A 14,240-nucleotide genomic window follows, 5' to 3' on the forward strand; every position below is an offset into this window, starting at 1 on the left:
AACCTTTATTCAATCAAAAACAAATCAAACATAAGCTAAGATTAAAAAAAGATTGTAAAAACAATGCTTAATGAAAATAAAGTAAAAAAAATCTGAACAAATAGGGTACAGTAATTATTAGCACAGAGAAATATAAGTGAGCTAGTAAACAATATATAATCACATCATCAGTCCTTTTTATAATAGGTTAACAAAAACCTGTCTTTATACAAATGTCAGATATTAATATCCAATCTCCTGGCTTTAGGAAATCCATTTTCAATAGACTACGGTTGCATGTTTAAGAAGTCTCTACTGAATATTTAAAATGCATCATGAATAGATTTTAAATAAGAGCTTAGTGCATGTCCTCTGCCATTCAGAGTAAGGTTAATTACTGTAGAACTCTCGGGTACTGCAAGATGTGGGAAAATAAAACTCTAATAAATGAATCCAAGTTATTTTCAAATGTTTTGATGGAAAAATTGTGTATGATGTCATGGTCACATGCTATTTCTGATATCTGGACAGGAACAAAAGTATCAGTTCAGCAAGAGTGTGAAATCAAGGGCACATTCTAGTTTCAGCAGCAGAAAGGGAATAATAAAACCTTTGGGCACAACCACTAGCCACAATGATTGCAGAAGTTATCTCCAAGGTCATTAAAGAATGAATGTACCTTTAAATTACAAATACCATAAAAGCACAAAGGAATGTCTTCATTTTTGCCAGCATGCAGTCATATTGAAGACATTCAGAAATAAAAATTCAAAATCAACTACACAATTACTAAGAATATTTTAGAACAAATTAGCTATATCTAGACTATTGTCAGAATTGACATTAACACTTAACATTCTAACATTTCTTTCTAAAATGACAACATATATGTAATTCCATGTTTTCAATTAAATGAAATTAAGATAATATTTCAATTAATACTGTTTTACATTTAGAGATGTCTAGCATCAGTTATTTGGAGAAGTCTTCATTTATCAATGTTCATTCTGTCATTCAGCCAACATTTCCTGAGAGTCTTCTTTGTGTGGGTTTTGTTCTTTGCAGTAATGAACAAGAAAGAAATGATGCCTCTGGTTATAAATCCTGTGTTCCAACGGACAAAAAAGATAAAGAGGACATGGATGCAGCTGGAAACCATCATTCTCAGCAAACTATCGCAAGAACAGAAAACCAAACACCGCATGTTCTCACTCATAGGTGGGAACTGAACAATGAGATCACTTGGACTCGGGAAGGGGAACATCACACACCGGGGCCTATTATGGGGAGGCGGGAGGGGGGAGGGATTGCATTGGGAGTTATATCTGATGTAAAGAACAAATTGATGGGTGCTGACGAGTTGATGGGTGCAGCACACCAACATGGCACAAGTATACATATGTAACAAACCTGCACGTTATGCACATGTACCCTAGAACTTAAAGTATAATAATAATTAAAAAAAAGAAAAAAAGATAAAGAAACAAATTAACAAATAGTGAATAATAAAACAAAAGGTAATGACAGCAATAAGGACAAAATGAAAGACAGCATCTGGGAGTTCATTGGATTGGGGTTGAAGAAGGCTCACTGAAGATGTGATTCTATACCAACCCAGAATGAGGAGAAAATCTTGAAGTTTCGAGGGAAAAGAAATAACTGTTTTGTATGAAATCAAGCATTTCTCAGAACTAAGCTGGCATCTTGTGTCTCAGCTTTGAAGTTCAAAGCACAATGTTTCTTCCTAGAATCAATCATAAGAAAAAGAAAAGTAAGAAGAAACCAGAAGATGCCACAGGGTCTTTTTATTACCATGTCAGCTATTGTCATAATTTTACATACATCCTAGAAATAGGAAGCTTTTTTATGACTTAGTGATTCTTCAAAGAGCAATAAGTCCTGTGATTTCCAAATGAAAAGTGGATGTTTGCATTCAAATGGTTGAAGCACTGTGGAAAATTTCCAGTTTGTGCTGAAAGAAAAATCAAAATTTCAAAGTAAAAATAAACAGTAATCATTCTTCCAATGACAGTTCAGACGGGATGTAAAATCAAAGAGAAAGAAATGATTGAGATCAAAGAAATAATGAAAACATTTGTAGGTTCAGGAGTTATGGGAATTGGGGTTAGGAAGAATTGCAAATAAGAGGATTGTGATTGTCTTGCAATTTTGAAGAGCATACCCACTTTAAACTGCCCTATTTTCTTCAGAGGCAAACTGGTGTCTGTCCGAACATCTGTCCTGAATATAAGTTTGCAAAACTTTTTCTATAAAAGATAGTCTAATATTCATGAGTGAGAACCCACTTTTTATTTTTAGGAGGAAAGCTATAAACAGCTCCTACTTCAAGAAAACTCCATGCCGCTCTAAATATGCCCAATCCTTCTATACTGATTTGGGAATATGAGGGAGTCTCACATTGAAGTGCTAGAAAAAGCTGAGGCCGTGGAACTAGGTAGGAATACACATGAAAGAATAATGTAAAGCAGTTGACTATCTGCTGATATCTTAAAAGGCAAATGAAGCCTCTTTAAACTTAAAATTTTCGATTCTCTGCTCCATTATGATTCACTTGTAAAACATACCCCTATCTCCTCCAAATTTTATTCCTAAGACATTTATAACCCCCAAGAATATCGCATTAATTATAAACACTACCTTTTTACAATTATCAGTTATTAAAGTTAAACATTTTAAGTTATTAATGTAATCAGATTATTTTCTATGTTTTGCATCCAAAGGCATAACTTTTCCATTTGAATTATGAAAATTTTCTGTGTCCTCTGAAGGATCTGAATAAGTTTATAATAAAAAGATAATGGAAAATAGAAATGAAACTAATCTTAAAATTAAAATTTAACATAATGGCCGGGCGCGGTGGCTCAAGCCTGTAATCCCAGCACTTTGGGAGGCCGAGACGGGCGGATCACGAGGTCAGGAGATCGAGGTGAAATCCCGTCTCTACTAAAAAATACAAAAAACTAGCCAGGCGAGGTGGGGGGCGCCTGTAGTCCCAGCTACTCGGGAGACTGAGGCAGGAGAATGGCGTAAACCCGGGAGGCGGAGCTTGCAGTGAGCTGAGATCCAGCCACTGCACTCCAGCCCGGGCGACAGAGCGAGACTCCATCTCAAAAAAAAAAAAAAAAAAAAATTAAAAAAATTAAAATTTTAACATAATGGACAAAATATTAGCATTTAGTTCCCTGAAATACACTGCCAAATTATTCATAAATTCCTATGAATGCCTGTGTGTAATAGACATTATTCTTAAGTCATTTATTCAGAAGTGCTTTCTACCTATTTTCAATGATAGAGGATTGTCCCATGGTTAATGCATTTGTGTAAAAAGCGAAAGAGATCTATAATGGGGGCTTAGGGCTTTGCCATTATTTTAAGTATGTGTACTTAAAAGTGAGGATTCTAATCTCTATGGTGATATATGAACAACTTCTACTTGGTAGATGTGTTAAATTTCTCAGCATGTTGGAAGATCATTTTAATGTAGAAAATAGTCATTTATTATATGTATATTTGTTAACTGGCATAGTGATTCTTAAGATGGAACACTTTTCCTTCTCACTGTTAAGATGAGAACCTTGGTATCATAAGTACTTGCAATCAAATGTCATATCTTTATGTAGAAAGAAGTTAGTATCAAACATTGATATTTTAAGTATGATATGACAGGGTGCTTTGTTTTGTTACCAGCGATTTGATAAATTGCAGTTTAGCATGACTAATTTCTATAAGCATGTATAAATGAACTGTGGACAAAAATATTGTTTACAGAATTCTGTATTTGTGTATGTCAGTTGCCTGGGATTTCAAGGATCACTGATGCATTAATTTAAACTTCAAATACCCTTCAAATTAACAGGCTGTTCATGAATTTAAATCCTTACTAAGAAATAGCTTTAGAAGCTCTACTTTTTCATTTTGAGGATACCTATGAATATAAAGCTTCCTCTTAAAAAAAAAATTAACTTCAAAAGCCTACTGAATACATTTTTAAATGCACTTACCCTGAAAAACAGTTTGTGTCAATGGGTAAATTTCAGAGTGAAGGGGGAAAAATAAGTATCCCAAAGTTTCAAAAGTTTCATCTTCAAAATCAAGCATTGGTAGTAAAATAAATGAAATGAGTGTCCCCAGCTCTCTTCTTAATAACAATACACTTAATTTAGGATGTGTGGCAAGTAGCTCTTTTCAGTGAGTCAGTCCAGTTTTAGTTATCTAAATGAACCAGAATAATAAACTCCGAAAACACTAACTTAATCTGTATCTTGAAACTATCTTTTTCCAAGTCTCTGAGTATTTTGTAGCTAACTGAACCAAAAATTCTGATTTTTAAAATATTTTAAAGACTTTAAATGGTTTTTCTTTACCTGTTTTTATAGCTTCACTTCCATTTCCAGACAAAATCAGGGAGTGCTAAAAATAACAAATGTGACTAATTCTCAATTACCTGCAATAAAGAGAAGGCAAATAGGGAACCAGCATGATGGAATAAATTACATCTACTGATAGTTTAAAAATCCAATTTTAACCATTGCTTTCAACCTCCTCCTTATTAACAAATAAAATTGGACTTCTCTGAGTTCCACTTCCTGTTTCTTCACCTGAAAATTTCCCTGATGAAGTTTGTGACATGAAGCTGTGTCCCCAAAATGGGCACAAGGAGACGAAAGGAGAGCAAAAGACAGGATTACAAACTGGATGTTTCCCTCCAAATACATAAAATCATAATAAATAAGTGAATTACATTAAATGTTATTTCAAAGTACTGATTTACTCACATTAGAGACAGATTTCAAATGGACCCTAGGATTGAACTAGAATTTATATGATAGTAAGGTTCTTTCCAATATGAAAAGCACATGATTTTGTATATAATACAGAATTGAAGGCACATAAAAAAACTGCAAAGTAATTTTATAATTCAGTAGTAAGAATGTGTAATGTTCATTTAAAATATAAATCATTGTTAATTATTTGAGGAAATGTAGATTTGTGCACAGAAATTTGATCTAGAAATCATAAAACCTAGTTCACTTCTTAATCTTCTGATGCCCTGAGTAAATCATTTTTATTTGGCCATAGTTTCCTTATGTGTATAATGAAGAAAATGAGGATGTTGAGAACCATATGATTTATAAATTCCTTTCTAGATTTAATTTGATTAATCTAATAAAAAAATCAGATGTAAGTGAAAATTCCTAGAAGAAAATGATTGTTATGGGGTGACAATTTGTACCTGAGATCTATGTTATTCTTTGTTGTGTGTCTGTGTGTGTGTGTGTGTGTGTGTGTGTGTAAAACCTTTATCCTTTAAAATTTAGTGATGACTAGACCCATATATATATGGGGGCTCACAGTACAATTGTTACACTTTCATGTCTGAAAATGTTCATAATAATATTTTGGAAGTAAAAGTGAAAATTTTCTCCAAATAAATTCAAGGTAATATTAAAAGATAATTAAATATTGCATGAGTTCATCTTTTCTGACCAGACAAGTCTTTCTGAGTATATAGAACTACCTAGCACCTTCAGACAGTGCTGGTAAGAATGCAAAACACAGTAATCAATTTGACACACAATTAGGGACTTTTTTCAAAATTCAAACATATAATTACTAGATAGCCCAGCGATTCCACTCCTAGGTGTTTACCCAAGAAAATTAAAAAAGAAACATACTTCACACAAGAATGGGTATTTCTAATAGCTTTACATGCAACAACTAAACACTGGAAACAACCTGACTGTCCATCAACATGTGACGGATAAACAGTTTATCCAAGGGAATGCTGATCAGCAACAAAAAGCGATGAACTCTTGATAAATGTGGCATGAATGAACGCCAAAGCCATGCTGAGTGAGAAAAGCCATGCAAATGTAAATATTCTATGCTTTTAGAAAATTTAGACTTGAGGAAAGCCTATTAGTTGTTACCTGGAGACAAGTTTGAGAGAGGTTAGAGAATGGACTGCAAGAGGGCATGAAGAAACCTTTAGGGATGACAGAAATATGTGTTGTGGTGAAGTCTTATTTCTGGATGGTGGGCGGGGGAGGGTCATGTGCATAACTGCCAAGTTTTATGCTTTAAATATGTACAATTTAAGTATGCCTTCATAGAATTACAAAAAATGGTAGAAATTGGTCTTTTCAAGCATTTTTGAACATGCAAAGAGAAATACCATCAGAAGTTTGATAACTATAAATACTATAATATTATATTTACAGGGTTTTCCTTGTGCAGAATAGCTTTTGCGATTTCCAAGTGGCCTTCCCAGACATGTGTTGTCCGTCATGGGTATGCCAGCTTCCTAGACATGCTTTGCAGGTGTGCAACCTGTGCAGTCACGGAGGATTCCATGCTTGGTTTAATGCTCTACTGTTGCCATCTCAAAACATCTGAAAGATTTGAATAAGGATTCCTTATTGTCATTTGTCACTGTGCCTGGCAAATTATGTAGCCAGTCCTGTCCCAGGTCCTAAAATCTTTAGAGAGACAATTTAATATAATTGAGACTTTTGATAATAAAGAGTAGATCTGATCTCCAAGAGTCTCTGTCCACATTTTGGAAATACGTGATAAGATATGGGAAATTAGATTGCAGTGTGGGTTTTTTGGGTATCACTGACAGAACAGAATGTCAAAGACTCAAAGCACATGCTTAACAAAGACTTTCCTGACTAAACTAGGAAACAGCAGTCACTGGAGCTCTGGATATTTAATGAGAAACTCCCAGCAGGTCAAATTTCTTCCTTTTTTTGTTTTTCTATTTCAAGGTATTAAATTATACATCTTTCCCCTGATGTGTGCTCAGTCATTAGAGACCTCCTATAAGAGTTATTAGAGAGTTGATGATGTACATGTTATTTGCTACAGGGCTTTGCAGAGACAAACATGTTAAACTGTCCTCCACAGATGTTTTTCATACCACAATTACTGAAACAGCCATGTACTGTACTAAAGTTTCCAAGCAAAAAGTAGAAACAGAGAACAATTGTAAGACAACTGACATTATTCAATCTCCTTCCCCCTCCCCCTTTATTTTTACCAACAAGCATAATGAATATCAATAAACCAACCTGTACTATCAACAGGTGAAGTTGATTAATAATGTATCCATAGGTAACTTGCTGGAATTTCTTTGTGAAACAAAACCTTACCTCCTCTGTTCCTTCTGTTTCTTCTCCCACTTTAAAAGCTTCAGCTTTTTGCATGTTGCTGAGTGGAGGCCAAGAAAAAACCTTTGTCTTAGCTACGCAGAAACCAACAAGAAAAATAACAAGTCCTGGGTCATTTGCTTGATGTCTTAGAGCTGCATCTAGCTGCCTTTTAGAGACTGTTTATAAAAAATTCTGAGGCTTTACCAAGCTATGAAACTACTTCACTATAGGAAAAGTACAGACAATAAAAGTTCAGGCACTGAAAGCAAGAAGGAGGTAAGTTGTTCGTATTAGTAACCATTAATGGGGCTTGCAGTAAGGATAGATATATAATAGTGTGTATCATACTTCACATTTCAGCTGATAGGCAGGTTGTTCATATTATTGAGAAAACTAGTGTAAAGAAATACCATGTTAGAGTCAGAACTCAGACTCAGGGCTGCGATGTGTCATTGCAGCAAACACATTAGATTATTATATGACTAGTGTCAATGGCCTAGGGCATCTCACCAAAATGAATTTTGTGCCCTAAATATTGATAACTAATTCTACTCAGAGTATAGGGATGATCTTGAGCTGATTATTGATTGGGTGACTGGCTTGGGAAGATCTCAAGGTTTGCATTTGCAAACAGTTCAGGAATTATGACTGTGTTCTGGGTCACCCCAGATCCAGAGAGTATGAGAAAAACCACAATTACTAGAGTACCTCAGGACTCCCAGGCCCCAGACTTGCTTCTTCTGCCATATTACTCCATGACCTTCAGGGTTACATGATTGCCAGCTCTCTTATCAGAGGTAATTCCATTGCCCTAGTCAGCTTTTCAATCTGTTAAAATGAATGCTCTATACATTCAAAATAACATATCACACAAAAGGATTCCTAACCCCAGAGATCCCTAACCCAAGTTATATTTAGCCACATTGCCAAAGTGAACATTATTCCTGAATTCCAATTTTGTCATTGTTTTTGGTTGTCATTTTATCTTGTCAATCTTTACTTTTGTTAAATCAACTTTCATCCTACCGTCTCATAGTAGAGAAACTCTCATACCCACAAAAGCAGAGGAGAAAAAGTTATAGAAGCAAATTTGCCTTCCCAAAAGGAAGAACTTTTCATTCTTCTAAGGTATAAGGCCACGTAAGACATTTGTTTAGACTATCTTGGAAGATCATGCATAGTGAAAGGGAAAAATTCAGATTGCCAAAAAAAAGAAAGCCTTTGGCAGAAGCCTACGCCAGGTCCTGTTTCTGCTGTAACTTTAAAGGCAAAGATCTTTTATTTATAATACAATTGTATGGAATAGGGGAGTAAGTGAAAAAATAAATGTTTAAGAAAAGAAGATGGTACATAATAAAAATTATTTTACATTATTTGGAGAAGGGAGAAGTCATCATGAAATTCCTTGCTAGCATGCTGACTCCAGCTTGGTTTAATCTATACAAGGGTTTCTCAACCTTGTCACTGTTGACATTTTGACCAGATCATTCTTTGTCTTGTGCATTCTAGAATATTTAGCAGCATGCCTGGTCTCTACCCATTACACTGGTCCCTCTGTATCCGTAGGGTATTGCTTCCAGGACCCTCACGGACATCAAAATTGATAGATGCTCAAATTTTGTATATAAAATGGGTTGGCATTTGCATACAACCTCTGCACATCTTTCTGTAAGCCTTATATCATCTCTAGATTACTTATAATACCTAATACAATATGAATTCTATGTAATAGTTTTACACTGTATATTTTATTTGTATTAGTTTTAGCTGTTGTAATATATATATATAAAGCTGTTGGTGGAATCTGCATAGGTGGAACTGACAGATACAAGGAGCCAACTCTATATGCCAGCAGCAATGTTTCTGTCTCCCAGGTAATGACAAGGAAAAATGACTCCAGGCATTTCTAAATGCCCCCTTGGGGGAGCTAAATAGCTAAATTGCTCCCAGTTGAGAACCACTGCCCTAAACAGCTTGGCACAGTCTCCTCACAGTGTCTTCACACAAATTGTTTTCTCTTCCTGGCTTGTCTTCTTCAGATATACACCAATAACATACTCTTTCCTTTTAGATTTTTGCAAATGATTTTTTTCTAAAACATAAAGTGTTAAAAAGTTATATTCCTTTATTTTAACCAATATTTACTAAGCACTTGTATTTAGAGCAGTTTACTATTCATTAAATTAGTTTTTAAAATGAAGACAATTTCCCTCCAAAAAAAGTTTGCAATCTACGAAGAGGAATCCACATCAGTAAAATACATTACAGAGCAAGTTAGTGCCCTTACAGAGGTAAAATGGTGTGGAAATTAAAATAAATATGACACCTACACATACTGGTTGAATAATCTCAAGACTCTTTGCAGAGTACTATACCCTAGACTTGTTCTGCTTCCTGAGGACGTGTTTAAAAGCCTCTGAATTTAAATTCATCCCCCAAAATTTCCTTCTTGTTTTTAGGCATATTAGGAGATATAGTAGAAGAACCATTAATTTATCTTAAGTGACTTAAATTTCAAGGCACTTAATCTGAAGTGCCTGGTTATTCCGCACTATTCAGTGCTAATATTCTTACACACATTTCCTGTAAATGACTGTTTATTTGCTCTTCTCAGAACTAAGGTAATTAACTGAGAGTATTACTAGCTACCTTTTATAGGATAGAATTAAAAGCCCAGGACATTTCAATGATTTTTCAGGACTGCTGAAGAAAATCACTTTACATCTTTATTTTAAAACTAGCTATTCTCAACTTAAATGTGGTTTAAAAGTTATGTCCTAAATGAGTTTAAATTACAACTGACAGTAGCTTGAATCAGAATATGGTTTGACTATAAGCTAAAAGCCAGCTAAGCTTACTATTAAGAGAAGGAACAGAAAAAAGTTTCATGCCTAAACCTTGCCTATAAATATTCCCAGTGACCAAAGCTGTAGTTTCAAAAGGAACTATGTATCAAAAAACTTGATGGTTAGTAAAAAGGCTTAATTACTTTTTCATTTTTCTAATAGGAAGAACAAATAAGTTAGGAGAAAAATACAAGATATCTATTAGCTGACAGGAATACCAAATAAGGAAAACCAAGTTATTTCTTTAACTAACAGGCTAAGCAAAATAGACAGGAAAACAAAGAAAACAAAATAGTTTTATGACTATGCCATATAAATTTCGAGTATAGCAGATTAATTCACAATGATTTATTTTACCATATCTGAGTCGCAGACATGGTAGATTCTAGAAGAGTAATATTCAAAATAGATATAGGCAATGCTATGACTAAACAAAGTTGAGGGCTGGGTGTGGTGACTTACAACTGTAATGCCAGCACTTAGGAAAGCTGAGGCAGAGGGATCAATTGAGCCGAGGAGTTTGAAACCACCTTGAGCAGCGTAGTGAGACTCCCTCCTTACAAAATATAAAAAATAAACTAATTAAATAAAAAGTAAAAAAAGTTGAATAACCAAACCATAGCTGATGTTTAAATAGACCTCTTAATCTGGTGGGGTGTTTAAATTAATGCTGGTATTTATATTTACCAATTTATTAATTTTTATTATAAGTTGTAATATTAAAAATTACTAATTTTTAGTGATGTTTTATTCTCAGCATGAAACCACATTTTTGGGTAACCTGCTGGTTTAGACTACAAGGCAGTAATCATCTTGTCATTTTGCAAGTTAATTGAATAGCTGAGAAAGTATGAAGGAGAAATAAAATAGCTCCCAACATGTTGACCTGTCATTAGGTCACAAAGTGGCAGTAGGTATAGGCACACCTCAGAGGAACTGAAGGCTCTGTTCTAGACCACGGCAATAAAGTGAATATCACTTAATTTATCTTAAGTGACCTAAATTTCAAGGTACTTAATCTGAGGTGCCTGGTTATTCCTCACTATTCAATGCTAATATTCTTATACACATTTCCTGCAAATGACAAGAATGTGAATTACACAGTTTTTTTTTCGGTTTCCCAGTGCATGTCAAAGTTCTTTGAACACTATACCATAGTCTAAGTGTGTGATAGCATTTTTCTAAAACAAAGAAACATATATACCTTAATTTAAAAACATTTCATTACTAAAAAATGCTAATGATCATCTGAGCCCACAGTGAGTCATAAACATTTTGCATCTTTCCTCAGTGTTGATGACTGCTGACTAGTTGCTGAAGATTAGGGTGGATATGGCAATTTCTTAAAATAAGCAACGATAAAGTTTGCTGCATAAATTGACCTTTCTTTTCACAAAAGATTTCTCTGTAACATGTCATACTATTTGATGGCATTTCACCCACAGAACTTCTTTCAATATTGGAGACAATCCTCTCAAACGCTGAAGCTGCTTTATCAACTAAATTTATGTAATATTCTAAATCTTTTGTTGGCATTTCAACAATGTTCACAGCATCTTTGCCAGTGCAGATCCAGCTCAAGAGATCACTTTCTTTGCTCATCCATAAGACACAACTCCTCATCAGTTCAAGTTTTATCATGAGGTTGTAGCAATTCAGTCACATCTTTAAGCTCTATTTCTAATTCTAGCTGTCTTACCCTTTCCACCACATCTGCAGTTACTTCCTCTACTGAATTTTTGAACCACTCAAAATCATCCATAAAGGTTGGCATAAACTTCTTCCAAATTCCTGTTATTTTTGGTATTTTAACCTTCTCCCATGAATCACAAATGGTCTTAATGGCATCTAGAATGATGGATTATTTCCAGAAAATTCTCAGTTTGGTTACCATGTCCATCATAAGAATCACAGTATGTGACAGCTATAGCTCACAAAATATACTTTAAAGTAATATGACTTGAAAGTGGAAATACTCCTTGAGCCATGAGCTGCAAAATGAATATGGTATAAGCAGACATGGCCTCTTGGGTGACCAGGTGTGTTGCCAATGAGCAGCAATATTTCAAAAGGAATTTTTTTTTTATTTTTCTGCGCAGTAGGCCTCAACAACGGGCTTAAAATATTCAGCAACCAGGCTGCACACAGATACGCTGTCATTCAGGCTATGTTGTTACATTTGCAGAGAACAGGCAGAGAAGATTTAGCATAATTCTTAAGGATCCTAAGATTTTAAGAATGGTTAATAAGCATTGACTTCAAGTTAAAGTCACCTTTTAACAAGATAGTCCACCTACCCTTTGAAACTTTGAAGTCAGTCATTGACTTCTCCCCGTTAGCAATAAACATTTTAGATGGCATCATCTTTCAATAGAAGGTTGTTTTATCTACATTGAAATCTGTTGTTAAGTGCAGTCACCTTCATCAATTATCTTAGTTAAATATTCTGCGTAACTTTCTGTATAACTTGCTTCAGCTTCTATATCAGCACTTGCTGCTTCATCTTGCACTTTTCTGTTATGGAGACAGATTCTTAAACCCCATGAAGTGACTTCTGCTTGCTTCAAACTTTTCTTGCACCTTTCCTACTTCTCTTAGCCCTCATGTAACTAAAGAGAGTTGGGGTCTTTCTCTTGATTAGGTGTTAGCTTAAGGGAATGTTGTAGCTGGCTTGATTTTTAATCCAGACCACCTAAGTTTTCTTCTTATCAGCAATAAGGCCGTTTCACTTTGTATTATTTGTATGTAAACTGGGGTAGCATTTAATGTCCTTCAAGAACTTTTCCCTTTCATACACAACTTGACTGTTTGTTTCAAGAAGTCTAGTGAGAGATGTCTGGCTCTTCCTCTCACTTAAACACTTAGAGTCCATTGTAGGATTATTAATTGGCTTAATTTTAGGTTGTGTCTCAGGGAATAGTAAGACCAGAAGAGAAAGAGAGATGGGAAAAAGCCAGTAGGTGGAGCAGTCAGAACAAACACATTTATTGATTAAGTTTATCATCTTACGTGGGCACAGTTTGTGGCATCCCAAAACAATCACAATAATAACATCAAAGACCACTGATCACAGGTTATCATAACAAATATAATAGTGAAAAAGATAAAAATAGTGTGGGAATTATCAACCTATGATGTAGAATCACAAAGTAAGCATATGCTCTTGGAAAGATGGTGCCAATAAGATTCATCTATGTAGAGTTGCCACAAACCTTCAATTTATGAAAAACGCAATATTTGCCAAGCACAGTAAAATGAAATACGATGAAACAACGTATGCTTGCAAAGACTGCGGTGTGAGACTCACCAAAATGACATTGAACACATCCATGTAATAACCATAGAAAATGAGATATATCTGGAGAAGCTGGTTAACAGAAGCAGCTCTGGTGTCTTGAGAGCATTAACGTAGATATTTAAATTGTAAATAACAAAATTTATTTTGAAATAATTTTTAACGTTGCAAAAATAGTGCAAGAGAGTTTCCAGCTTCACCTAAGCTGCCCTAATGTTTTCATTTCATATAATTAGAAATAATGGAATCAATAATTAATGTTGATACAATACTATCAGTTAAACTGAAGATGTTATTTTATTTCATTAGATTTTTCTCTACTGTGCTTTTCTCTTCCAGGATGCAATCAGGATTCTACATTGCATTCAGCTGTCATGTCTTCTCAATATCCTCCTCCTTGTAACAATTTCTTAGACTTTGCTTTTTGTGAACTTAACATATGTGAGGAGCATTTGTTAGCTGTTTTATAGAATACCTCTTAATATTAGTTTGCTGTTTTCTCATGATTATGTTGAAGTTATTCTTTCTTGGTCAAAATACCACAAAAATGATGTTGTGCCTTTCTCACAGTATTATATTAGAAAATAATAAATAAATGCCTCATTATTGATAATTTGATCACTTGATCAATAGGGAATCTGCAAGATTTGTTCACTATCAAGTTACTAGAGCCTCCAAACACCAAGTGACTGACATGTAGTTTTAGCCCAGTTAACCCATGTTGGAATTGACACTTAGAACCAAAATAAATTTAATTTGAGTTGTTTTAAGCCTCTAATCTTGTAGTAATTTGTTACAGCAGCAAGAGAAAATTAATATATTACCCATATTCCCAGCTAAAATGAAATATATAATTTGTCAGATATTTCTGGAAAAAAGTATTTGCATTAATGGATATTTATGCCTCCAGAAATTAATTTGACTTAACACTCTGTACAACGAGGA

The sequence above is a fragment of the Trachypithecus francoisi genome, unplaced genomic scaffold (assembly GCF_009764315.1).
Source record: "Trachypithecus francoisi isolate TF-2019V2 unplaced genomic scaffold, Tfra_2.0 Lachesis_group18, whole genome shotgun sequence".
NCBI lineage: Eukaryota > Metazoa > Chordata > Mammalia > Primates > Cercopithecidae > Trachypithecus > Trachypithecus francoisi.